At 47.0% G+C, this 26,304-nt stretch overlaps 1 protein-coding gene across 1 annotated transcript in view; it reads left to right on the top strand.

The window, feature by feature from the left end:
* The first annotated feature begins 21,141 nt into the window (after window positions 1–21,141).
* The window catches only part of JCAD (junctional cadherin 5 associated), a 59,820-nt gene continuing 54,657 nt past the window's right edge, over window positions 21,142–26,304 (top strand). The window contains exon 1 of the mRNA XM_059481238.1: window positions 21,142–21,254. The gene's annotated coding sequence lies outside the window, so the exon portion shown is untranslated. The remainder of the gene's footprint in view (window positions 21,255–26,304) is intronic.

The raw sequence follows: 26,304 nt of genomic DNA, 5'->3' as shown, positions 1-26,304 counted from the left end.
CATTTTCTCTGCGTTGGCTTCAAAGGGAGCCTAAAGGATAAGTTTAAATAATATTTGTGCTTAGTCAGATGGAACCACCCAAGCAGGCAAGGATCCCAACCTTCTGAATTCATCTCTGACAAACTCCCAAACCACTCTGAGAACCTCAAATGCTGTTTTACAAAGAACAGCTATCACTCCTTGCAGTTATGCCCATCATACTTCCTCAGTGCCTCACAGCTTCCCAACCCTTCCTGCAGTGCTGCTACTGTGATTCACAGGATCCCAGCACATCCCACCAGCCCAGCAGGCTCAGCTGGGGAGCGAGCTCCCTGCCCATGACAAGGTGTGGCATTGCTGTTTTTCAGGGGTTGTTTTCATTGTGTGCAGAGCTCCAGGGTCTGTTTAGCAGCTCCATGTTTGCAATGATGCTGACAGCTAAATAAGCATGACCTGCTCCCAGGGGATGGCACATCTCCTCATCCCTTACAAGACAGCTCTGCTAGTCCACCCCCCTGCCTCACCCAAACACTGGGATGTGTTTGGGTGAGGCAGGGGGTACAACAGCAGAGGTGGGAATGAAGGCAGGGAGTAAAAAGGAAGATGCTGTTGAGTCAAGGCCAGAAGGGAGTTCCTTCCTCTCTCAGAGAGAACAGTCTCACTAAAGGGAAAGCTTCTTGGATGGCTGGGTGAGCCCTGAGCAGAGATTAGTGCCTGGGAAAGGTGGTTTCTGCAGGGAAACACCATCTTCCTGCTGGCACAGCAGGTGCCTGGCTCCTTCCATGTGCCATGGCCGAGGCAGGTGGCTCTGCAGCTGCAGTGACACCACTGGTGGCTCTGACCCTGCCCCTGGGACAGGCACTGGAGTTGCTGGGCACTAGTGCTGTATCACTCCTGCCCTGCTCTCCCTGGACTGCTATTTCCCCTCATCACTCTGTTCCTGGTGCTCCTCCTGAAGAGCTTTCTTCCTGGACATCCTTTGCCTGCACCATTTATGCATCCTTCAACCTCATCCAATAATGCCTGCTCTCTCCTAGGCCTTTCTCCAGGACACTGTAAACAAGAAGCAAGCAAGCAGAACAACTGAGACCAAAACAAGAGGTTCTTGTTTCCCTTCCCCTCATCAGCTCTTGGGACTATTAATTACTTCTGAAGATTCAGAGCAATCCTTGCTTGCTGTGGGGCTGTGTCCAGTTCGCTGCTGGGTCCCCAGAGTGCTTCCCATTCCCATGGCAGCTAAAGGAAGGAAGAGAAATTCTCTTCTTTCCCAAGCAGGAGTACTTGCCCACACCTTAGCCCAGCCTCCAGGCAGACACCCTACATGCAGGATTGGAATTGCCACTTCTGCAAAGCAGCTGAGAAATGTGCAGAGCAGGAGGGAGAACAAAAAAAGACAATAAATTCTCTGTAAGTGGATTGTTCACATATTTGGAATGAACACCTGGAGAGATTGCTGACACCCCATCTATCGAGGCAGCTTCAGGCACTTCAGAGCAAACAGCACAGATCCAGCTGAGAGATATGTGCTTTCCCAGCCTAGGCCTGTCCTGTCCCCTCCAGCCTTATTTCCCTACATCCTGCCTCCTCCAGCCCTGTCCCTTGTTGACCTGTTCCCTCAGTCCTTAACTGCACCCTTGAAAACCTATCTCTGATGTCTATTAGGTTTTCCCATTTAAAGGGATAAAATGTGATGTACAGACACACATTGTCAGATGGGCTCAGCTACCTGGGCTGGAGGTGAGGGGGGCCTGGTGAGAGATGGAGGATGGCCAGGGGGGAACCAGAGTGTCCCCTTTTCCTGCAGGATGGGGTGAGGGTGATTTGGCATTAGCAGCTTGTGGTCTGTTGGCTACTGGGGTTTAACATCCACCCCTGGGGAAAAGGGGCTTGGCTGAGCCTGACCCACAGCCAGCAGCAGAGGACAGAGCTGAGACACCCTGCTGCAGCAGGGACCTCATGGGGGGATGGCCCTCCCAGCACTGCCATGGACACAGCACTGCCATGGGACACAGCCATGGACACAGCCCTGCCATGGACACAGCCATGGACACAGCACTGCCATGGACACAGCCATGGATACAGCACTGCCATGGACACAGCACTGCCATGGACACAGCATTGCCATGGGGCATTGCCATGGGACACAGCCATGGACACAGCACAGCACTGCCATGGACACAGCCATGGACACAGCACAGCCCTGCCATGGACACAGCCATGGACACAGCACTGCCATGGACACAGCCATGGACACAGCACAGCCCTGCCATGGACACAGCCATGGACACAGCACTGCCATGGACACAGCCATGGACACAGCACTGCCATGGGACACAGCCATGGACACAGCCCTGCCATGGACACAGCCATGGATACAGCACTGCCATGGACACAGCACTGCCATGGACACAGCATTGCCATGGGGCATTGCCATGGGACACAGCCATGGACACAGCACAGCACTGCCATGGACACAGCCATGGACACAGCACAGCCCTGCCATGGACACAGCCATGGACACAGCACAGCCCTGCCATGGACACAGCCATGGATACAGCACTGCCATGGACACAGCACTGCCATGGACACAGCCATGGACACAGCACAGCCCTGCCATGGACACAGCCATGGACACAGCCCTGACATGGACACAGCCATGGATACAGCACTGCCATGGACACAGCACTGCCATGGACACAGCCATGGACACAGCACAGCCATGGACACAGCCCTGCCATGGACACAGCACAACACTGCCATGGGCACTTCCATGGACACAGCACTGCCATGGACACACCATGCACAGCCCTCTTGTCCTGTGCCCTACCACTTGGGCTCATGTGGGCAAGGAGAAACTTCAACCTGATTGTATATTCATTTTGCTTCCACAGTAATAAAGGATTACTTTGGAATAATGGATTCATTATTCCAAAGTAATAATGGATTACATTACATCAATCCAAAGTAATAATGGATTACAACATCACTGTCATTTGTAATGTTGATGTTGAGACAGAGAACTGCTGATTTTTTTCTTCCTGGCCTGGCTTTGATAAAGATTCCTGTGTTTCTATTGAATTTTTTCTCCATTAGTTTTACTACCAGTTCATCCCATAATGACTTTTCATCAGCTGTGTCTTAGCTTTTGCTTTTACACAGTTCTCCAATAGCAGAGAATTTCTTTAAGAAGTAAACAAAATCATCATTTTCTGCAATTATTTGCCGCTATTTTTTTCCCATGTTATTCATCACTGATCCATGGGATAGCGGGTTGTTTTGTTTTAAAAATATATCTACTGAGGTATGTTAAAAGGAAATCTAACAACCTACTGGAGAAGAGTCTTGAAGGCAATGAAGGTTCCCAACCAGTGGTGCTTCTTTCTTTGCTAAGAAAATCTCCACCAATGAAGCAGCTGCTGAGCACAAGTCTGGGGAAAGGCAGACCCACAGTTACCTCATAGTATGGATCTGGTAGGTCTGAGCCTTTGCTCTCCCAGCCATTTCCTTGCATGTGTAATTAGCACTGATCCTGAAATGCAAAGCATTTAAGGATAATAACTGCTAAGAAAATGGCATTGTTATGCACAAGTCTGTTATGTGTGTCTTTCTCAAAGACAAACCTTAAGGCTTAATGTATGTTTGTATAAAGACATCATACCCCTGGAATAACTGGGATTATTGAAAGTGAAATTGTAACTACAGGACAATCAATTTTAGAAGATCCTCCTTTTCTCCAACACCTGGTGCAGAGCATGAACGTGGTCATTGCAGGCACTGAGACATGGAGCAGGGCAGATGGTTTGGGTGAGGGCTGCAGGGAGCAGCACAGACAGGAAAGGGGGGGGGTCAAGTGAGTTAAGAGCCAACCTTGAATATTGACATGCACAATGTCCCTGTGCCAGGAGCATGGCTGCCTGTCTCTGGGGCAGAGTCCAGAGGTGAAGGACTCTCTCACATTTCCATTGAACTGCATCTATTGAAGGGCCTTGCAAATCCATCCCAGCTGTCAAAGGCATTTTCTTTTCAGATGACCCAAGCTCATATAGTGCAGCAGCCTCAGGCTGAATCCCAGCTGAGGGGAGAGCCAGGTCAGTTATGTTACTTCAGTTTGTGATTGTCCTCATAAGTCCTTCATAAAATAATACAATTGTATCTAAGGTAGCTTGTAGGTGACAATGCATGCTGATTGGTGAGGGAGATTTTCATGCTAAAGGGATGATAGAGACATCCTCTCAGCAGGGAGGGCACAAGAACACATTATTGCTCTGTCCCTGCAGTCAGTGGGTTGGGTAGAGCTCCTTAGATGTTTGCCCTCCATTTGGGCTTGAGGCTGTTCCCTACACCCCAGCTTTTCTCTTCCTCTGTCCAAAGTGACCAACAGTGGCACATTCCTTGAGAGATCCCCTGTCTGATGGGACCAGCCTGGGGTGGTGGCTTCCAGCTCACAGGCAGCAGGTCCATGAGCCCTGTGGCCACACTGGCAGGGAGAGCAGGATTTCTGCAACAGCACAAGCATGCAGCACATGGGAAAAACAGTCAGTACCTTTGGTATAAAGCACTGAATGATCTGGTCTGCTGTCTAATTAATTTTTTATTTAATAGTAACAATGATAATAATAATAGTAGACCTGTATTTATTATTTTATTAATAGAACAGAAAGTACAATACAGAAATGTTAATTATGCTCATTTTATATATGGTGAAAGTGAAGCAGAGATGGGTGGAATGCCTTCTTCAATGTCACACTTCAGTTTACTCTCAGATCTGGAAATAAAATGTGTTTTCCAAGTCCTGGTCCAGCCTGGAGGTGCCAGATCCCCTGATGGGGTTTTCTGAGTGCTTATGACTGCTTCAATGACTTTCCCATTGCAGCACTTCCAGAAACTGAAGGAAATAACTTCTGGGTCAGGGTTAACACATATCAGTTGAAGATCACACTGAAAATCACCTGCTCGATAAGGATTTTCTCCAGGGCAGATGGTAGAGTGTCTCATGGCAGTGAACAGACAGGGCTTGCCCTGCTCTCTGGAGGATCTGCAGACCCTCCAAGGACATGTTTTCTATTCTGAAATGAATGTCAGGTCTTTTGCTTTACTAATGTATGCCCTATGCCACTACCTAAACAAAAGCCACCACATCCGTTTTTTTCTTTGACGACCACTTATCCTATGGAAACTTTGATACCCTCTACCCCAACCACTTATTTCATTTCAGATCCATTTTGTTTTTGCAGCCTCTTCACTCTTTCCCTGGCTCTTTTGTTTGAATTTGCTGTGCATCCTCAGGTGTTCTGCACACCTCTCCAATTTGCATTTATGTTCATCCCTAGGCCATCAGCAGAGGGGGCTTTTATGGAACTGCTCTTCTCTGTCCACTGGTACAACTTGAGATACTTGTCCAAGGTGGTCTCACCCCTTGTCCAGCATCTCTGCAGCACTCCACATCACTGTCCCTGACATGGGCATTGTGGGTTTTGTTGAGTTTGTCTAATGATGGCAAGAGTTTGTCTAATGAGGGAAGCCTGTTGCCCTGGAGGGAATCAAAGATGAATAACTGTAAAGGTAGATTTGTGTATTTTTTCAAACCGAGGTTTCCTTTATTTCTCAGATTTGATTAGCTGAATTGCTTTATAGAGGGAAGAAAACCCCCAATTTCCATTTCAGTGAAAAAATATTTCCATCCTCTGTATCAGTGAGTGAGTTGGTGCTTGTCTTTTTGCCAGAACCAAAATTTTTGCAATATCTCTCAGACAAGGCTGTAATCCTGAAATACAACAAGTTTAAACAATCATTTTGTAGCTGGATATTCCTTGATTCCCCTTGTATATCTAACCAGGAAGGAGAGCTGGAGAACAGCTGGGAGAAAGTGGAGTAATTTCTGTATTCGCTATTAACCAGCAAGAGATTTTTCTAGGCAAACTTGCCCATTTAAACAGAAAGCTGAAAACTCAGAGTTTTTCCTGCATCTTCCACTGAGAGTGAAGTGAAATGTAGGCACTAGTGCTGAATCGTTTTCAATTTTTGTAATGGCCTAACATAAACAACTTTTCCTGCTCCAAGACAGAACACTTGACAGATGTTAAATACCACTCCTGCCAAAACAGGCCCTTGTCACTTCAGTCCTTACCCTGGTAACCTCCCAGTTCCCAGCTGAATCATGAATCCCATGCTGCAAGGGAGCCACTACATGGCTTCCTGTGGATCCTGTTCCTCTGCAGGGTGACACACTGGTGAGGAGAGCAGGGAGGCAGGCGGGTGTGGGGCTGGCAGCACATCCCACATGGCTGAGCACTGACCCACCTTCAGCCCCTCCAGCCTCTGGCACCATCTGCTGTCCACCCAAACCAGGCCATGCACTGGGGGAAATGGCTCCTGGTCCTGCAGGATTGGCCTCCTGTCATGGACACCAGGTGCCTCCAGCTGTCCCTGGCACAGGTTAGTCATGGTGACACCCAGCTGTCCCTGGCACAGGTTAGCCATGGTGACACCCAGCTGTCCCTGGCACAGGTTAGCCATGGTGACACCCAGCTGGACTGACCAGGTGCCTCCCAGCTGTCCCTGGCACAGGTTAGCCATGGTGACACCCAGCTGTCCCTGGCACAGGTTAGCCATGGTGACACCCAGCTGAACCGAGCTCCTCACGGCCCAGCAAGGGCTGCCAATGAGCAGCCAGAGTACCACCATCAGCTGCTGCTCACTCCCCCTGCTACCAGAAGGACTCAGACACCAGCAGAGTTGTGGCATATCTGGAGAGAGGAGCCCTAAGGGCAGCTGCAGCCCACTGCTGTCCTTCAGCTCTTGAGTAACCAAGCATGAGCCCACATTATTTTAGGGGAGTGTCTGTCACTCCACAAACACAATCTGCTCAGAGTGGGAAGGAGTCCTATAAAGCACTCTAGAAAGATCCTTTTAGTATGCCCTGCATTTCTGGGGTTGCTGCAGCCCCTTTCAAGTGTCATTGAGGAGTGGGTGACCCTGACTGTGTGGCACCAGGCCTCCTTCCAAAACCACCTCTCCACAGGGTGAGATTACCAGCCTGACTGCATGGAGCTATCTCCAGAAGCCCTACAAACAGCACACGTGTGTAATTTGCCCATTACACCAACAGCAAAAAGAAAATGCTGCTTGCTTTCTGCACCATTTTCCCCTGGTGTCCTCTCTCTGCTATTTTGTTCTTTTTCCTCAGAGTAGTCATTTTAGCAATTTCCCATCTCACACTGAAGTGAAGTCATTTTAAGACAGCTTCCTCCTGTTTAAATTAGAAGGAGAAAGAAAGGGGAAAGAAAATATTTCTTGCTTTGTTTTGCTGTCAGTCCTCCAATATGAACAAGTAGAAACTGTGTTTGTTGGAGATAAGTTCCTTCACCATTCTGGCAGGAGCACCTTGCTTGTAAAGGTACTGTCACTCTGCAAATCTGAGATACAGAATTGCAAGGCACTCCCATGAAAGCAACTGCCAGGCCAAAAATAGCCAGCTGCTCTTCTTTCACCAAAGTTGTGATGGTTTTGTGCTTTCAAACACAATATTTTCATTATATTGATATTTTCCAATACTATGTTGAAATACATGGGTAGTTTAAAAAGCTGACCTTTACAAGAGGAATTATATTTTTCAGAATTATGAATGTTATTCTAGAAGACCAATAAATAAAATATTGGAAGCAGTTCTGTTCATCAATGCAGGATGATAAGCATCAAAACAAACAGGCACCCTGCAGTACAGCTGCAGCAGCAGACACCAGCCAGGAATCCACAGAAAGGGATGCTCCTGCAATTGCTAACACCTTTTGGGCCATCAAATGTGACCAATGGGACCACTTGGGTTTTGGCTCTCTTCCTCTGGCTCATCAGCCTCACCACACCTGCTTCTAAACTGGCCAAACTCCTTGGCTCTAGTTTCTGGGGCTTTTTGTTATTTAATAGAGAAGTCGCTGTTAATTGACTTCTCCAGGAGATGGGAGAGTGGAAGAATTTACATGGATAATGTTCCAGGAATACAGAAGAGAGCAAGAACAGCTTTTCTGCTCTTGTTGGGTAGCCCAGCCCAGGCAGGGCTACAGGCACAGCCCGCACCATGACCTTGAACCAGGCTCTGCTCTCATCAGCTCCTCACCTGCTGGAAGCTCAGCACATCTGGGAAGTGTTCAGAGTTGGGGTAATGAACACCACTAATGAGTGGAGGTTGAAAAAGAACATCTCACTTCTCAGTTCTGGCTCTCAGGGCCTTTCTCCAGCCCGTCCTCCCTGCAGGGAGCTCTGGGAGCAGCAGGAGGTGCTCGGGGCCATGAGGCCTGGCTGGATTTCTGCTGTTTGGCCAGAAGAGCCAAGCAGTGAAGGTGCTGCATCCCAAGGCAGCAAACCAGCTGTCTCCATCCACAGCTTCAAGCACTACCACAGCAACTAATTAGAGTTGTTTATTAGTGCTGCATTCCCCTAGCTGGGCATGCTGCAGACTGCAGCTGCTTTGGCCCTCCCTAGGGCCCAGGAAAAGCCCTGGAAGCAAATTGCCTTGCAGCATGCCCTGAGGGCCAGCCAATCCTGCCTCTGAAGGACCAGAGCAGATGGCTGAGCTTCAGACTAGGAAACCTCATGCAAAAAAATCAGCTATGCAAGGAAATTATTAAGGTTTTTCACCTTCTCCGCAGTGAGGTACTTCTTGCTGTCTGGTGAGACCAGCCTTGCTGGGGATGCTGAAGCTATAGAAGCTGAGAGTGATGCAGCAAAGTCCCCTCTCCAGTGCAGCCTCAGTGGGAGCTGGTGGTGTAAGCCCTTCATGCAGCTCCCTGAGGCCCTCCCTGCCTGAGCACAGGCTCCCAGCATGGCCAGCAACTCACGGGGTGGCCTTGCCTTCACTCCAGCAGGCACCACTCAACACAGACACCCAGCAGAGAGCCTGATGGGAAACACCCCATGCCACCAGTGCATCATGAGCACCACACTGCTCCAAAGATGGGCAGAACATCAATGGCAACATCTGCTCACACCACATCCACTGTCAGCTCTGCTCATCAGCTGAGCATACAGAAGAAAATGTTCAGGAGAAGTCTAGTTATACTACAAGAGTTCTACTGTCATTATATTGCAAAGGCTCCATATTGCTAGAATTTCATACCTCCTTGATGTTTCTTGTAGGTAGCTCCTCTAGCACTGATACTTCCTTGTCCTCACAGCAGCCAACTGACTCCAGTTCCCCTCGACCAACTAATCCACCCTTTTATAACACTTTTTATTGGCTACAGCTGTGGTCTGTTAAAATCAGGCCTACTCCCAATCTCTAATAATTGGCTCAGCTGCAACTCTTCAGGGATAAGATTACTCCCTATACTACCTTTATTTATGTATACTCTATCCCCCCACAATTTCCCCCTTTTTCTTTTAATTACAGACTTGCAGGATTTCTAGAAGGGCATGTTCAAATAATTTAACATTATGACACATTCATATATTTCATTTAGAAGTAAGAGTTATACAACATTCAGACAACATATTACAGTACAAATATATATATTTCTGAGTGCTGGTTCAGTTTTGCAGCTTTTCTCAGTTTACAAAGTACTTATCTTCAAAATCTTTTATACTCATATTCAACAAACACGAATAACTGCAATTGATATATTTTACCAAAAGTTTACTATTCAAGTCCTTTTTCCCAAATCCATGGGGTTATATAGTCGAGTCCTTTTCTCCAGCATCACATCAGGGTCACCATTTGTTGTAGTTATATTGCAAGAGCTCAATTGTCATTATATTACAAGGGTTCCACATTGCAAGAGTTTCATACCTCCTTGATGCTTCTTGTAGACATCTCCTCTAGGCACTGACTCTAGTTGCCACCAATCCACTCTTTTATAACACGCTTCTCATTGGCTACAGCTGCAGCCTGTTACAATCAGGCCTGCCAGCTGTAACTCTTTAGGGGATAAGATTACTCCCTATACTACCTTCATTTACCCATACTGTATCCCCCTACAGAGAAATTAAAGATTTAAACAAAAAAAATTTGGTTTATCCCATTTTGTCTGACTAAAATGGGATAAAAGAGGATCCAGCCTACATGCTCCTGGTGAGAGGATGGGACTTTGGCTTTGTTTACAGCAGGGCTGACTTTCAGGAGACAGCTCCACAGGTACTTGGGTGAGTGCAGCCTGTCTGTCCCTCCTGGGTAACTTGTGCTTCCTCCACCTGCACTGTGTCCACCTCCCTCACCAAGGGGGCTCCTGCCAAGTGCACAGCCCTGCTCTCACTGCCCACCCTCACTCCTGTGCAGCCCTGCCCTGGGCTCAGCCTGTGCCTGTCCCTCCCAGCACAGCCAGCCCTGCAGCAGCATGTGCCCTGTGCCACCCTGGCCTGAGGCTGCCTTAGGATGGATACATGGTGTGAACTGTGGGTCACTCAAATGCACATGGCCTGTGCTTTAGAGAGCCTCCTAACAGGCAGACAAAGGTCTCACAAGTGAGAGAACACCTCACAAACAATGGAAAGCTGAGGGGGGAGCTGAGAAAAATCATCCAACAGCTCTTTAATTTGCCTCTGGGATTTTGATCCCCTTAGTTTCATATGTTTGAGCTTTTCTCCTCAAACAAGAAAGCTACTAATATTTTTTTTAAATAAACTTTCACATAAGGCATTTTCCCATAATCAGATTATTCCAGGAGCTGGAGTATTAGAGGAAAGCCAGAGCCTGTTCCATGAGGTGCAAACACGGAATCCCCTGAGCATCAGGGTGCTGTCATTTGGATAGATGGGAGGCACGTTTTTGCAGGGGGAGGATTAACCTTCATTTTTAAGATTCACATTTTGATCTAGTTAGCCTCCTGAACATTTAGCAGCCTCTCCCAGATTTTATCAGAGCCTCAAGGGACCCGTGGTGGGAGAGCAGTGAAGGAGGAGGACAACACACCATGACAGCACAAGACTGCAGCAGATGGAGAAGAGAAGCTGTGAAAAGAGCAGGGTCACTGAAAGGACAGTGCTTGGATGCTGGCTGTGGCAGGGATTCTCTGTAGTTTGATGCTAAATATATAACATGGATTTTCCAGTGGTTTTGAGCAGCTATTGGTAGGGCCACCAGCACGAGCCATATCACCCTCATCATTGTGGTGTGAGCTTCTGAGGGAGCAGAGTCAGATGAACAGGCACAGGTCAAGAGTTGCTCTTTGAGTCGTCAGTCTGACAATGACATACAGTATATCTTAAAGACAGCAATTTAAAACCTCCCAGGTTTCTGTTCCTTTAACTGTAAAATGGAGCAAACAAAGTATTTCTGTTAAAAAGCCTGAAACTCAAATTTGGGTGACATATTGTAAGGCAATGCTATGATTAATCTCATATCTGTGAATGCTTAGGAAATGAAACTAAAAAGGAGCTGTGATCTTTGGTTTCCTAAGTTCAGAAATGACTTTATCTTCAGATTGATGTAGGCAACATTACTTCTCCTTAAGAGGCATGAAGAGGCAGTAAAATGTGAATTGGGACTGTTACTGTCTAATTCATGCAATTTCTTCTCTGTCATTTTGCTCATCAGTTGAGTCTAAATGGGAGGAAAATGGCAGGTTTGCTTCCAGGCAGCTTGGTTTCCATGGAACTTGGAGTGATCAATGAGTTCCCATCATCACCACAGGAGCTGGTGTGGACTGGCTGTGGTCACATTTATGACACTGCCTGGGTTTGCTAAAAATGCACAGAGTTTTGCTGTCTTAATACTCCAAAGCTAGTTCTGGTTCAGTGGAGGCTCCTGTTGGATTAATTTTCTTGTGAAAGCCATGCCAGCCTGCAGTGCATAAACAGTGGGATGGGGCAGCACAGGGTGGGGCCTAGATCCAGTTGGATGTTTTCCAGCTGAATGTTTGCTTCCATTGAAGATACCAGTTGGCCAAAATGGGAATGTTCTTTGGGAATATGTCAATATTGACAGATTGCAGCAGCCAGGGGAGTTAAATTGCTGTCATGGGGGTTCTTGCTAGCTAGCCCCTCTGCACCAAAAGGCTCTAGAATGGCAGCCCACACACCTGCAGGGCTGACAACAGCACCTGGTTTTGACAACAGAGCTTTCCAAGCTTCTTCAAATCTTACAAGTTTTTCCATAGTGGAAGTTTGTTTTTCTGGTCTGTCTCAAATACAAATCTTTAAAGAAAACCCCATTTATGGGTCATTCTGGAATACCAGCACATACAGATGCATGGGAATCATCAATGGTTAACTGCTTTGCTTCTGAGAATTCATAACAAATTCAACCATACTCCTTCAAAGGAAGAGAAACAAAATGGAAAAGAAAAAAGAAATAATGAGACCAAGGAGACAAATCTGAGCAATAATGGAAAATGTTGTGTGGGCCTGAATTTTGGCAGGACACTACCTTGCCTTCCTCTCCTTGGACATGCTTGGACTAGGGCTCTCTCACATCTGGGCAGGGAGACACCAGGCAGCAGTGGGGAGCATCAGCCTGGCCTTGTGCCCACAGAGCCAGGGGTGCTCTGAGCAGAAAGTGCCTGCGGTGTCTCACTCATCTCCCCTTGTGGCTGAGGACAGGCTGTAGTGGTTTTTCACCCCATCTGCAAACAGGGATCAGGATGCTGGCTAAGGCCACTGCTGACCCTGCTGTGACAACTTCACATCTTCTGGAGCCCGGCTTAATTCATCTCATTTGAGCTGCCAAGTAGTTCTCAGAGGGTAAAAGCTTCAAACTGCTCCTGCCTTAAATTGGTTTGAAGAGATTTGCTAAAAGCAAAAGACTTTGTATCCAGGCTACTCCCTGCATACAGCCCAGAACAGCCTGAGAGGGCTGTTTTTGTAGAGAACTGAAATGCACTCCAAAGGGGATGGTAAGGCTTGAAATCCACTTGGATTGTTACTTTACACTTTAAAAAATCCAGCTTCAAACTCAGGAGCATCCATAAAAAGGGCTAACACGAAACTAAGAAATTTGCACCTCGGTGTTGCTCCGGTAAATGTTCCCACTTCTGTCTGCATAGACACTTCTATGTGATGGGAAATGTCCCTGCATCACTGTCCTTGTGCAGGGGTCCTCTCTGACTATGGTAGCTTGGCACTGCAAACTGGGATTGCAGTGACAGTGAGGGGACAAGCACAGGAGTGTGGCTCTGTCATCCATGGAACATGGATGCAGCTGTCAATCCTTTTGGGATGCTTTCTCCATTCTGAGCAGACCACTGTGAAGTATGAGTGCCCAGACTAAGACTGGTGGCCTTCTGACTTGCTGCAGGGAGGTGAAAGCAGAGCAGGCCATGACACAGGGCTGACCCTGATTCCACCAGCAGCTGCCTTGTGATGAGCTCTGTGTCAGGCAGTGCGAGCACATCCCCAGCACAGCCTCAGAGCAGGGTTTGGCCCACCAAGTGCCAAATGCCCTGGCTTTGGAAGAAGCTACTGGCACTTAGAACTTTCTACAGTGCCCCCAAGATTTCAAAAATACCACTCTGTGAGGCCTGCAAATTGTGTCTCTGAAGGATGGGGCTGGGAACTCATCCGCCCGCCCCTGCATTATTCTCCTTAATGTTACCTTGTTTTCTTGTAACTTTTGTTGGGAATGGTTACTATGAGCTTTTTGGTCTTAGTGCACATCTGAGTCTGATTATCAGAACTTTGCCAAAAAGTTCTTTCCTTATTTTTCTCCTTTGCCTCTAAACAGTTGTGCATGGCCAGTCAGTGCACACCCACAGTGTGAGGCTTGGCTTTCAGAGTGCAAACAAGAGGGAATGAATTTTGATCTGCATCACTTGAGTACAATGACCCTTGCACCTTAGGTTGTGAGTAAGTTTCCACAGCTCAAAGGAGCAGTTCCAGCACTTGAGGAATCCTGTGTTAATGTGAGTTTTAGGAAAAAAAAAAAAAAAGGCTTGCTATGGCCATAAAATTGGAAAGTTCCATTTGCTCTGACCTTAAGTGCAGTTTCTCTCTACTTCCTGGGAACTCCTGGTGTTTTGCTCCTTCTGATGCACACCCTAGAGAAAGCATGCTCATCCTTATTCATTTTCATGATTAAAAACTCAAAGAAAATTTACTCTGCCTTTTGCAAAAAATGTACCTTCTAATCCTCCAAGTGTACACAGCAGAAATAGGCCCCAAACACTGAGGATCTTACAAGAGAAAACTGATTAAAGTGAATAAGGAAGAGTAATCTAATATGATGTTTTATTTCCCTTTCCAACGTCCTTCCTCTGAGCAGTTTACTTTTTGAAGTTCAATTCCTGTTGCCAGCAGTGTGTATTTGTGTAACAGGGCAGGCAGATGTGTGCCAGAGGTTTGTGCCCTGCCATGAAAGACAGGTTAGAGGTCTCACCACCTGCCTTCGTGGTTGGAGCAGAAAAGCCAGACCAAGGGCTGCAAGGAAAGATGGTTTATTTCAGTACACAGATGGGAATGGAGACACAGAGGTGTGGGGATAAAATTTCCTAAGAACTTGGGGCTGCCAAGTGCAGGCAGGTTTTCAGAAGACAAGGGGAAATGAGATCTTTTGGGGATCCGGCCTCATGTAGTTACTATAACGACTTGGCTTTAGTGCCGAGTGTATGAAAATCCATCAAAGGTGATTTGCCAAAAGTGATGCAGGGAGTCTGTGATACATCTGGGGATCAAATCCTCGTGTCTGAAACAAAGTACATTATTCAGGCCTCTTACTTATTTGGGAAGGACAAGATTTAGCTCTGGATTAGCTGTCTTGCTTTAGAAGAACAGAAAAAAAAAAGAAAAAAGAAAAAGAAAAGGCAGCTCAAAGTAGATTGTGCTGATCCTTTGTGGCCTTTTGATGTTTTCCTGGGTGAGCTCTGTGACCAGGTTGGATGGGGCTCTGAGCAACCTGGGCTAGTGATGGTGTCACTGCCCACTCTAAGGGCTTTGGGACTAGATGATTTTTAAGGCTCCTTCCAACCCAAACCAATCTATGGTTCCATCATTCTCTCTAAGAGGAAATGTTGTCAGGGCTGATACGACTGTAATGAGGTGGAGACAGCCCCACATCACCCTACCCACCCTGGACAGTGCAAAGGGCTTCAGGGCTCGATTCAGTTTTAGAACTTCCATGCACATTTCATAATTTTTGAGCGAATTCCTTGGGGCTGCTAGGTGAGATGAAGGCTTGGAGAATGCCTGTGAGCAGGTCAGTGAAGCATCTTACCTCAAGTCTTGTAATATCACCTAACTTCTCTTGCGGAAAACAAACACAAAGCCTGAGCATTGGGGTGGTGCCACACTTTCTGCCTTTTTATTCAGAAATATCTGTGGCTCAGCATTTCCTTCAGACAGCTTTCACACTGCATCCTGGGCAGCCACTTGGCTAGTTGTGACAGAGGTAATTGCAGGTAAGTAGCTGAAGGCAAGGCTGCAGTTCCGAACACACTAAAATGAGACTTTTCCCCTCCTTGCCACATGAACACACCCTGCCTTGCTGAAATTCTCAAAAGCTGTCACATGAAAACAGCCAAGGAGCTGCTGAGGCCATGGCACTGCAATTTCTGTCAGACCCACTCTTGTTTCCATGAACAGCAATCACTCCTTTTCCTGGAGGAGCAGCCATGGGGCCAGACCCACTCCCTTCCAGGTGGCTGGTTTTGCAATTTGCTTTCATGGCAAAGAGTGAAAAACCAAAATGATCACCAGACATTGGCTGTGGGATGGCATCTTCCAATTAACATGGGTCATTTTGCAGTCCTTGGTCCTGGGGCCTGGCAGAGGTCCCTGGGCTCCTGCAATCAGGGGTGTGAGAGAAACAAGAAAACTACTGTCATTACCTAACAAGAACCATCACACCTTTCTCTGAATACCAGTATTTTCTTCAGTTTAGGAGAGAGCTCTGCTGTTTTCCTCATTAGCCTTTATTTTCAGGACCTCTGAAAAGGTTCCTTCCCTTTCAGCCTACATTTTCTCTGTTTTCTCCACAATGTGCCCAGACACCTCCATCTGAACAAGGTTTTGTTATTTGTCTCATTGAAAGCTCATTATAATTCTGTCTCACTGAATGCACCAGCTAAACCAGGGGTTTCATGCTGACATGCTGCAGCTGGAGCACAGTGTGGGGCTCTCAGCTGGGCCCCACTGTGGAGCTATGGGGACACAGCTGCCTCACCTTGGTCTGCACCATAGGCTGCAGGAGAATCTGCTCCAGTGCCTGCAGAACATCCTTCTCTCCCTCCTGCTTCGCTGCCCCTGGTGTCTGCAGGGCTGTTCCTCTCACACACTCTCTCACTCCCCTCTCCTCTCTTATTCAGGGCTGTTTTTCCCCTTCTTAAATAATGTTATCCCAGAAGCACCACCCACTGTCACTGACGGGTCCATGGCCAGTGGCAGGTCTGTCCTGGAGTCATTTAATCCTCTGCTCCTTTGCAGAGTCCTGCAGCTCCCTGTGACCCAGCACTGCAGGGGAGCAGAGCCTGCACCATTACAGGGGTTTATGAGATACTTTAGTTTATGAAATACCTTAGTTTATGATAAACTTTAGTTTATGATAGACTTTAGGGTTTGTCCAGTACTCCAATACTAACACTCTACACAGCTTCAGAGCTTTCTGCCCTGTGAAATGAAGTTGATTGTTGAAGCAGGGCTAAGATGTGAACCTCAAACCTTCCTCCACAAGTATTCATTCCAGAAGGAGATGGATTTGAAGCTGTTCATCATGCCAGAGCCATGGCAAAGCCTGCAGGGCCTGGCTGTGGGGCTCAGCCCACACCAGCATGGCCCTGCCCTTCCTCAGCACACCTGAACCTCCTGGGGCCAGGCTGGGGGTGTCCCCCTCCCCTGGACCTGCCACCTCCCCGTGGGCTCTGTGCAATGGGCTGCATCCCACAGAACCCTGCATGAGGGTCAGAGTCTGAATGCCATTAACTGGGAGATCCTTCTTGATGGGTTGGGAGCAACTTCCTCATGGTAGGGGGAAGACCTGCTGGGTTTGGAAAGGGGAAGCAATGCCCACACAGAGTCAATGGCTGCCAGAGCCCTCCAGTGCCAGTCAACAGGGCCTGGAACCCACCCTTTTACCCTTGGGCTTGTAACAAAGGTGCCCACACCTCGTTAAAGGGGAAGCTCTTTGGTGGAATTGCCTGGATGAACCTGTAATTAACTGTAAATTTGTGTGATTTTAGCTTGTCCTGTCATTTGATGTTTTATGTTCACTGGTGGTCATGATTGGTGTAATTTTAGAAATAGAACAGACAGAAGGAAGCACTGCAATCTAGAAAGAAAATAATTCAGATGCATGAACTTAAATTCACTTTTCCCCCCCCGTTTTTCTTTTTTTTTTTTTTTTTTTTTTTTTTTTTTTTTTTTTTTTTAGGTTGACAACTATCACAGTTTTGTGCTTGGTATGGTGAGGTGCTGGTTCAGGGCCTCAGTCCATGGAGCACTTTGACTAAAGAAAACATTTGCTTTCTTTTACAACAGAAGTACCAGATGTCAAAACTGTAGAGCAGAAGTGTGCAAATTGTGGTCTGTTACCATTCCCAATGGGCTCCTTTCCCCAAAAGCTTATGTTTTCTAGATAAAACACAAAGTTTTGTGTGAATCCCGATGGAAGATCTTTTAACAGGGTGGATTGGCAATATCATTTCTAGAAGATGTTCCCAATTCAAAAGAAATAGAAACTTTTTATTTCCAGTTTTCACTGTATAAAAAAGGGAGAAAACATGCAAAATAAATGAGCAACTACTCAAGTTCCTTTAACATGTAATTTCCCATCAACAATGTCCATTACAAAGTCTTCATCCCATTATCTCAAAAGGAGTGGCCAGTGTAGGAGTTCTTGATGCTGCAGAATTGTACTTCATTGTACAGTTTACTGTGCAGTTTATTGTGCTTCACATTTCCTTTTGTTTGTTGCCCATTTCATACAAATGCTGACTGGAGTGCAATACTGAATCCCTAAATAGGGATGTGTTTTATTCTGTGTTTTATTCTGCAGGCTTTAATGGGAGGCAGGTGAGGACTGCAGCTTCCAGACCTCAGCCAGTGACTACAGAAAAATCCAGCATTGCATGAGGCTGCTGAAAGGGAACGCTCCCCTCACAGGCCAGGAGTGACTTGTTGCTGTTTATGCTTGGGAAACAGCCATTCCAGCTTGGAACCACAATGAAGAGAGAGGGAACTGCAGGGCTGCCTTTGTTTGGGGCAGAGTGTTCGTGGTCTGTGCTGCAGCAGGGTACATCAGGCAGGGAGCAGGTCTGAGCTGCTTCAAGGCACAGGGGCAAAATACAAAACATCACCAGTAAGCAGGTGTTTGACTTCCAAATGCTGGATGCTGTGTCAGAGTCTAACTCTGGCAAAGGTTTCAGACTGAAATGTTGGGGATTTTTTTCAAAATAATGTGAACTTGAAGGAACTGGAGGTGAATTTGTGTTCTGCTTGTTGACTTGTCCAGGGGAACAAAGGAAACCCTAAACCCATCCCTCTGTGTACTTTTGTCCACACCCCAAAGAAACAGGAGTTATGTGGAATGCTGAAATGTCTTGCCTTGACATCTCAGAAATTAAATTCTAAATTTGCTCTATGTTTGTTTTTAAAGTGCTGTTTCTTTGTAAAATGAGCACAGGCTGACCTAAGAGATAAGCTAGAAATACCAAACCATGCATTGGGATCAAAAGCTTTCACTTAATTCAAAATTATTTTTGCTTTCCCTCCTCCCAGTTTTGTGTTTTTAGTTTCTCTGGAAAAATGGACTATTTGCAGGTCAACCTGCAGAGCAAAGTCTGCTGGCCTCTCTTCCTCCTGCTGTTTCCTATTGAAACAGCTAAATGAAAATGAAAAATATACCCATGAACAGCACAGAAACTTTCTTTGTACACACGGAATCCCCCATCCAGGTGCAGCAGGGACCACAAGAGGAGTCCTCTGTGGCAGACTGCAGCACTGTGGTGCAGTGGTCTGGTGCCACAGTATCTGCTGGGACCTGGGCTCTTCATGCTGGAGCCTCCTCCCTGCCCCTGCCCTGGGAGCATTTCTCATCCCTGCTTTCCTTGTAAGGTTCCATGCAAGGGTGAGGTAGAGCCTGTGGCTGGAAACATCAGTGGGATTGATGTTATGGACAATTACAGCCGGGGAAAGCCACCCTGGGTGGAGTGAGCTGCTCAGGTGGTGGAAGGAGAAGTGGGTTCATGACCCAGAAGTAAGCTGATGGGAGGTTTGGGGACATTTTGTGTCCAGCTCAGGTGCACATCTCTGCCTGTGGCACAGATGCTTGGGACCTGCTCTGGTTTCAACTGGGATAGAATTAGTTTGCTTCCTAATGGAGGGTACAGTGCCATGTTGTGGATTTAGTATGAGAATAATGTTGATAACACACTGATGTTAGTGGTTGCTGAGCAGTGCTTGCACTCAGCCAAGAAATTTTCAGTTTCTCATGCACGAGAAGCTGAGAGAGCCATGGCTGGGACAGCTGACCTGAACTGGCCAAAGGATGTTCCAGATCATAGGATGTCATGTTTAGAGTATAAACTGCAGAGAGCTGGCTGGCAGGGGTCAATCACCAGCAGGTGGTGAACAATTGTGTTGGGCATTTTTCCTATTATTACAATTCTTTAAAAGAACAATTTATTTCGGTTATTAGGCTGGCCTTAACTCACAGATTTTACCCTTTTCTGATTCTTCTTCCCATCCCACTGAGGAGGCTGGGGGGAAGGAGTGAGAGCTCAATACTCAGTTATTGGCTGGGGCTAAACCACAGCAGGTTATCAATTTGCCCACAAAACCCGAGGCTCAGGGGAGCCAGGGTGAGCCATGCCTCAGGGGAAGCTCAGAGAGCTCAGTCTAAGCTCTGAGAATCAGGCTGGCATCCCTAGAGATGCCTCAGCCCCTGGGGAGCCTGCAGGCTGAGCTGGGTGCTCTGAGCCCCTTCTGGCTGTTACAGACACCAGCCCTGCACAGAAAACTCTCTCAGCTGTCTCTGGGTGACCCAATGAGCTGAGTCCCCAACCAGCACCCACAGGCTGGGCTGCTGAGGGACAGGAGCCAGCCAGGCTGCTGCTGGATGCTCTGCTGCCTTCCTCCTGCACAGCAGGGCCCCCATCCTCCCCATCCTGCAGGCAGGCTGGGAGGTCTGCCCGCGATTTTCAGAAAGGATGATTACATCTGCAAAGCACCCGGGATGAAGAGCGTTATGTAAGTGTAAGATAAGGTTATTTATAGAGCCAGGTTTTATCCAAAATGGAATTAAACTTGTGTTCCTGAAGCCTCTGCTGTCAAAGACAAATTGGAAGTTGTCCACTAGCTTTGCATTCAAATTGTTTTTCTCAGTTCATCCCAAAGTTTAAGAATGTGTTTTATTTACAAAGTATACATCTCAGAAAGTGAGGAAATCTCTTTTCCATCAGCTCTGAGGTGGCCATGTGAGCCTGGGCAGTGGCCATGGAATCCTGGGCCATAGTCAAGCTTTGTAATCACATCAGCTGTGACACTAAAGTACCATAACCAGGAAAGGAAGGCAGAGATTGAGCTGGGTTAAACAACAAAACCACAAACAATTGTCCTAGGCACAATATTTTGCCTTCATTTAACACTCTCTGTGGCAATCTATGAGCTGCAGGAGGGTTATATCCAGCTTATATCCCTGTTGGAGGTGGCACTAGTTCAGTGGGTTAATGTTTGTGCTCCTGCAAAACTACAGACACTGTGACCTTTTAAAATCATTCATTATTAACTTAGAGAGCTTTACTTGCTCTTTTGAAATACTAGAATCAAATCCCTCATATCTGTACTTTTTAAAAGCCATGAAAATGCAAATTTCTGGGATGCCTGCTGAAATCCATGCTAACAGGTGTTAGGAATATTGTTTTATGAGGTACAACACCTTGCATAGGTTAGTTTGTGGAGTTCATCTGCTGCCCCTCACTTGTCATAGTATCTAGCATGAAATTCCACACATGCCTTTTATTTAGGAAAGAACACAAAAGTATGTTATCTTATTCCTCTGGAATTTTCCACAGTTATTTAGCATGTTAGTTTAAGCATAATTGGTTAGTGGGCACTTGAAATCTATATCTTAGCTGTGCTTATTTACATCAGGCTAAAAGTAGTTCATTTCAGTTGAGGTAAATGTGAAGCATTAGATTGCAAACGTACCTAATCCATCTCTCCTCCCCCATGACTAGAAATCCTGTGGTTAAAATAACACAGCCTCTATTCAGAGCACAAACTTAGAGCTGCGAGCAGGAGCAGGCTCGGGATTTAAACAACTCTCAGCAGATGAGTCTGTTCACGGGTCTCTCTCGGGTTTGTTTTTCATCCTACTTTTGATCCATGAGAGGAAGCCAGGCTCTCTCCTCTGGGCAAGCAAGGTAAAGATTTTCTGCATTCTCTATACGGTTGCATGCGCTTGTAAAGGAGCTTATAAACATGATTGCAAAAGGGCTGTGGCAAAAGCAATTGTAAAAATGTTGCTGTTATACAGCCAGGAGTGTTTGGCAAATGGCTTTACAATCTTGAAATGTTAGTCTGGTCTCCTGGCTATTTCCACACGACAGTGAAAGGATGAAATGATAAATCTTGCACAGAGAAGCAAGGAGCAGTGATTCTCCATCACACACCAGAGAAGCTGAGCCTGTAGGAAACAGCAAACCTGGGAGCTGCTGTCATCCAGCCAGGCTACAGCAGAGCTGGCATTTTGCTGAGTGCCAGGTGTAGTCCCTCCTGGGTTTGTCCAGCTGCTGTAATCCCGTTTGGGAGCTGAGGCTGTGCTGGAGGATGGCACTGGGTCTGTTTACTGAGGATATGCTAATGCTGCTCCAGCGTGACTTTTACAGGAACGGCGGGTCCAAGCGTGCTTTCAGGAATGTTTGGATGCGGCGTGCCAGATAACTGCTTTTCTTTCCTCTTACTGCTTCCCAAGGCGCAGGGGATGTAGAAAAGCATCATCTTTCCTTGAATAGTTATTTTATTTGAAATCCAGGAAACAAGCGTGCTGTCTGTGCTAACGCCCGTGGAGCTGCACTCGCAGTGCCAGGGTCTGTTGACTCTGCCAGCCCTGCGCTGCTGCTCACGGGGGATCCCGAGTGCCTCATCAGCCCTCCTGCACCGCGATGTTCAAACACAGAGGGTGGCACTGCTGGGGGGAATATGGTAACACCCTAACTCACATTTTTGCTTAATTTAAAATAATGCTGCCCCTCCCTGCCCCAAGGCACGGGACAGTATGATTGTGTTTTGGGGGCAGGCACTCTCTCCTTCCATCGGGGTAGCACAAACAAATGCTGCTCCAGGTGCTACTTCAGTACTGGAGAAATCCTTGTTTTGCACACAGAGATGCTCACTTTCCCCTTCCTCTGCTTTCCACTCCTTTTTTCCTTGGCTGATTTCCCATTGTGCTGTGTGCAGTCACTGGCCACCCCGGTCCCCAGTGTCCCACAGCCATGTCACTCCCCATGGCAGCGTGCTCCCCACTCCTGCTCTGCCAGAGGAAAGGGGACACACCATCTCCTCTCAGCACGGAGCTGTCGTGCTGTGGGGAAGCTTCTTGACTGGAAAAGGTGCCCTGGTCCCTTGAGCCAACAGTGCTGCTTTGTCCTGGGGGAGAAATGCAGCTTTATCACCTGGGTGCCCGGCTCAGGGAGGGACAAGCAGGGCTGCGAGGAACACAAACACTCCTCTTTTCCTGATTCTCTGAGCACACCGCGGCAGAGAGGCAGCTCAGAGAGAGAACATGTGCAAAACAAAGAAATGCGGTCAGGCAGGAACTATAAAATTCCAATATAGAAAGTGGGGCTGATGTCATTTTAACGTCCTAAGCAGTGCCAAGAATTCTAAGCTCTGTATCAAGATTCAGTGCAAAACCCCCACAAACTCACCAGTTGTTCTTGTGGAAAAATTAACTTTTATGGAAAATATGCATGGGAACATGCCAGAGGAGTGTGTTGTTTTATTTCTTTTATTAATTTTGAATACATTAGTTCAGAGAGCAATCCCATTTTAGCATCAGCTGCCTCTATCCAAGAAGCAGAAGCTCACACACACAGCTCACAAATACTGGAGGCGAGGGAGCTGTGTTTTCCTCTGTGATCAGTTGTTAGATGGAAAGAGCTGCTGGAGTAGGAAGGGTGTGGGAAGGCTCAGTGGGATGACTGACTTAAAGCTTTTTTCCTGGTGACATATCTGAATCGTGATCAGATGCACCTGAATGGAGCAGCATCATCAGCTATTATAATGCTGAGTGCGTCAGAGGTGGGATTGCTGCAGCTCCTGTGATAAAGGTCACTCATCTCTGTCCTGCTGCAGGACCGCCTGTGCTGCTGCTTGTAACTTTGTCAGACTTGAAAAGTTTAGACTGAGCTCTTCCAACTTGATTGTCTGCCTTGGGATAAGTTCTTTTCTGGAAAATTTCAGCCAAAACTGTCCAGCCAGCTTTGTGCATTCCAAGAATGAGCATAGGGAAAAAGGAATTGTTGTCCAACTGGAAAAAAAAGAAAGGAAGAAACAGGAGGGGGGAATCTGGTGATCCTTTTTTTGGATAGTTCTTATCCCTCTGTGCTCTGGAGTTGAGATCTGAAATTTGGCAGCTTTCTGTTAGGAATGTGATTTTTTTTTTTAAACTTTGTAAATCTCCTCCAATTTGCCTTAGTGATAGCCTTTGAAGGGAGAAAATAGCAACTTCTTAGGGATGTGCTAAGGCTGAGCAGTCAAAATCTGCTGAGATTCCTTCCCACATGAGTGAGCTCAGCCCAGCATCCCAGCAGCTCCCAGTGCTGACCCCAGTGCTCCTGTGCACACAGTCAGTGCCACCAAGCTCCTGCAGATCCTGGTGCTTCCCCACAGCATGACAGGGACACAGGCCCTCTCTCTGCAATCCAAGAGTCATCCCAGCTCGAGGAGCAGAATGAAGATGGGCTCTTGGTGTAGTGCTGCTCAGGGCACAGTTGATGGTCAGTGGGAAGGCAGGAAGGGAACAACACTGATTCTTTCCTGTCACAGCTTGGTGACAGACAGGGACTCAGGCAATGCTGGGCTAAGCAAAGACCTGGTACTTGGATGCTAAAGCTGGAGGGTTGCATGGGAATGGTTTGAGGAGTACATGGCACAAATGAGCAGTACATGGCACAAATGAGGAGTCAGGGGGCCTAGGAGCAGGTCAGGAAGGAGTATGTCAAGGTGTGAGCCATTAGGAGAGTCCAGGCACAGCAGAGCTTGATATGAAACCTCAGCTGCCCCACCCTTGGTCCCTTTTTGAGAATATGAGTGCTGCCTCAGCCTTGGCTCCAGTCCCACTCTCCCTGCAGGGTCTCTGTGCCAGGTCTTGCTGAGGCTCTCCCAGTCTGCAGCCAGTGGCTGTGGGTGCCCCACTGTCTGCACGTGCCATAAGGCCCTGCTCCTGATGTCCACTGCTGCCATGGGAGTTGGGGGGAGCTCTGCCTCCAGAATGTCCAGTGTGCCTGGTGATGAACACTCCTGCACAGCCCCATGGCTGTTGGTCACCCTCTGGGGACAGCTGGGATGGGTGACCAAGATTCTGATAAAATAGTGCCTGGTGCAGTCAAGCTGTTGCTGACATGCCTGTCTCTGTTTCCATTTTATTCAAATGGCTAAAGAACCACCACCATTGACAAAAGTATTAGAAAAACCCAGGTACTACAGGGAAATGTGTCATTGTAGTTCCAAGTTTTGGGAAATTCAGTCATTTTTATTGAGAAGTTGGGAAGAAAATAAAGCCTAAGACTGCACTGAACTCTAATGGAAAAAAACCAAAATTCTATAGAATATCTCCAGTGAAAAAAGTTCATCCAGTACCATGGGATAAAGCTGAGACCTCTGGCAAAATATTGTGTGTTCATCTAATTAACAATTGTACCACAACACATAGCACAAAGGAGGCCTAATTCTGGCATCTCTTGCCTCATGGATTTTTCAGTCATAGCAGTATTCTTACAGCCTATTTTTGTAGGCAATGCATATGCCACATTGGAGACAGATGGCAAAATCTCAGTGCTCATTGTGACGTGATTTCCACATCCAAAGGTAGGAGCTGCAGCCTGCTTGTTTCCCCTCCTGCTGCAGTGGCAGGGAAAGGTGGTTTTCCTCACTTCTTTTATGACTATAGACTATGGAGCAACCTGGACAGCCCCTCCCTCCACAGAGACAGGCTGTGAAGTTTTGTCATCTTCATCAGCTCCTGTGAGCCCCATGCTCTGTGAGACTGCAGAAACAAAGAACAGAAGGACAGGAGCTGTGAGAACAGTGTGAGGAGATCAGAGCTGCCTACAGCCAGCTGTGGAGGGGGGAAGGAGCCCTAGGAAGCTGTGAGACATTGCTGGCCAGGGCTGCAGGCAGGGCTTGCTGTGCACTGACAGCCTTGCCTTAGTCAAGGATGTCACAACCAGGAGTTGTAAGGAGGGATTTGCAGGAGAGCTGAAACAGAAAAGGAAAAGGAGAGGTGAATACTTATGGGATTCTGCTCTAGGGGTCAAGGTAAAAAATGGACATTGCTGAAGTTTTATGCTGAATAAGTATGGAGTGGAGTTGTCAGTTGAAGGAGCAGAGATACTTATTGAGAATGTCCTTGTGGGAGCTGTCACAAAGTAAATAAATCCAGGAGGATGTTGCTCTTACAGCTTTGATGAGATGATTACAAGTAGGGAGCAGCACCATGAATAAGGCAGTCAAGTCTGTGCATAAGGTTTCTTGCACAGATCTGAAAGAGCTGCTGCCTCCTCATCTGGCACCCCAGCTGGTCCAGCCAGGTCCTCACACTGCTCACAGCCCAGAGCAAGAGTCAGGTCACCTCGTGAGTGCTAACCCAAAACCTTCATTGCTTGATGAATTGTTTGACCTACTTGAGGCTCAGACTCTACTCAGAGAATCCCAAGCTCTTCCTGCAGTTTTGGCCTGAATTAAACCAGTATGTGTAACATGACTGGTTCAACAATCCCAATACTGTGCCTTGGGACTTCGCTGGAAACTAAAGTACATGCAATTAATTCTGTGGTTCCTCAATGAACAAAATGGGTCTTTTGTGTAGTATTATTACTCATTTGTTTACAATTAGTTATGAATCATTAATTGTTTTGTCTCAGAAATTAATGCTATTTTTTTCCCAAATTATCAGGTTTTTACCTACCTTACATACCCTGATGTTTCCACAGATTCTGTGAGCCAAGCCCACTGTCCTGATCCATGCCAGAATCTTGGGTTTCTGAATGTAATTGTAGAGTAAGATTGAGGTCTTCAGATCCTGTGGCTTGAGAGAATCAAAATGACCCAAGACCTGAGAGAAGGTTGCTACTTTCCTGCAATTGCATTTCAAATATAAATATATCTTCATTTTATTCTGCTGTGCAGTGATGTGTGTTAGGGTGAAACATCCAAAAATCTGCTTACAAATGGATGTACAGATTTTGTCTC

The sequence above is a fragment of the Ammospiza nelsoni genome, chromosome 1 (genome assembly GCF_027579445.1).
Source record: "Ammospiza nelsoni isolate bAmmNel1 chromosome 1, bAmmNel1.pri, whole genome shotgun sequence".
In the NCBI taxonomy this organism is placed as follows: domain Eukaryota; kingdom Metazoa; phylum Chordata; class Aves; order Passeriformes; family Passerellidae; genus Ammospiza; species Ammospiza nelsoni.
The sequence above is the reverse complement of the archived record's forward strand: the minus strand, read 5'-3'. Positions and strand labels throughout refer to the sequence as shown.